The 1,728-nt window shown below is 33.5% G+C and overlaps 1 long non-coding RNA gene across 1 annotated transcript; it reads left to right on the forward strand.

Annotated features, from left to right (window-relative positions):
- The first annotated feature begins 272 nt into the window (after positions 1-272).
- On the forward strand, positions 273-1,222 carry LOC127529772 (uncharacterized). The gene is made up of 3 exons (XR_007936378.1): positions 273-409; positions 581-672; positions 827-1,222. It is a non-coding gene; the product is annotated as an uncharacterized LOC127529772 (long non-coding RNA).
- The last annotated feature ends 506 nt before the right edge of the window (positions 1,223-1,728 follow it).

Here is a 1,728-nt window from a genome sequence, read left to right on the forward strand (position 1 = left end):
TCCTAAATACATAACTTCTTGTTTTGGTCGTGTTTTTATTTTAGATGTTTAATTCTCAACAAAAGTCAATGCAGTGCTGCTATTGTAAATTTTCCATGCAACAGGATCAGCCAATGTTATACACAATTGAACAACGATGGCCAGGGCTTTTTGTTGAAGAACAGGTAAGTATTAAATTTCACATGTCACTTTAATGTCTTAAACACCCTTGGTTTGTTTCTGAAGTTTATTAACTCAGTCCTCACTCGCTGTCTTGATTACACATTGGTTTATGCAGAATTTCTACGCATAACCTGCGCTGATCATGAAATTACTCCTAACATCACTGGACAGTTCTACTGTGGGCTTGCTTATGATGTACAGAGCTCAAGAGGAAATGGAGAATCTATTAGAAAAACAGGATATACAGGTAGATAACGTATCTAAAGTAATTTTACCAATTTATCAACTTCAGAGTAATCTAGATTTTTCTTTTTAGCTTCAGCTTAGTATTATCTGTGTATCATAAGCTAAGCAATCGCTTTTTCCTCCATTCATTGACCTTATCTTGTGTTGGTTTTGTTTTTCTTTTCTTTCACAGACCACAGACTTAACAGCGCACATGAGAGACACTGTTCTTCTGAGTCTTCCCTTCTACCTACAAGAGCTGGCCTCAATTTCAAAAACATCCTGGTAATTTGCTTTCCTCATTTTGTGGTTTGATGTTTTATGGGAGTGTGACTTGCATTAATATACGCAGACCTTTATATCTTGTTACAGTTTATGTGATACTCATGACAATGGTCATTTTTATGAAGTGTCTAATTTTATTTCATGTCTTTTGTAGAATTCTGCAAGGAACATTACGATGGGAATTTTAGAGTTGGTCAGGAATGGCGTCCCTTCAAGATTGCTGTGCAGTGCAGTAAATGTTGTAATTGTCCTTGAAGAGGAGGTGGTTATGGAGAACCTGGGAAACTTTACAAATGCCTTTACAGTCCTGTTTTGCTCACTTTATGCTTTTAACATGAACTATCGCAAGAACCTTAAATACACATTTGTGGTGGTCCAGAAAGTGTTCCAGTACCTTGGAAATGACTACACTACTAGAGTGCAATCTCTAAAAAACAAACTATCTGCAAATATAATACAAATTTCTGTGTGACAATTCCAGTTAATTTTGTCAGTTTGGGCACCTGCTTTTCAAGAGAAAAAAAAGTCTTTGATCACTGTTTTAGTTAAATGGAATTGACTGTTAAATGGTCTGTTGTCTTATTTGATTTATTTGTTTTCTAAATAAGTCTCTAAATCTCGATTCCATCACCATTCTACTGCTCTTACATAAAGCATTCTTTCTGTGTAGCTTAAATGCACAGTAATATTGCAGCTGCAAAGTTATACATGTTAAGAATTTAAAGTGATATGTCAATAAAATATTTAAAGTATTTTGTTTTTGTCCTGTATTATTCAATAAATTCTGTATTAGTTTTAATTTGTAGAGCATAAAATTTACAGTTGTGCTTGGTTTTTAATATTGGCTTTGTAGTTAACTAAACTAAACAACAGTATTTAATACAACAAAGAGTTTGTAATTAGAACAACAAGCTGATCTGGTGAGTACCGAAAATTTAACTGACACAACTTATTATTGTTATTTGAGCCAACATGGTAAGGATGTTAACACAATTCAAAATAATCAATTTACACAACTTTAATTAGGTGAACTAAAATTTTTGAGTGCAACAGGTC

This window comes from Erpetoichthys calabaricus, chromosome 1, assembly GCF_900747795.2.
Source record: "Erpetoichthys calabaricus chromosome 1, fErpCal1.3, whole genome shotgun sequence".
NCBI classification, from domain to species: domain Eukaryota; kingdom Metazoa; phylum Chordata; class Cladistia; order Polypteriformes; family Polypteridae; genus Erpetoichthys; species Erpetoichthys calabaricus.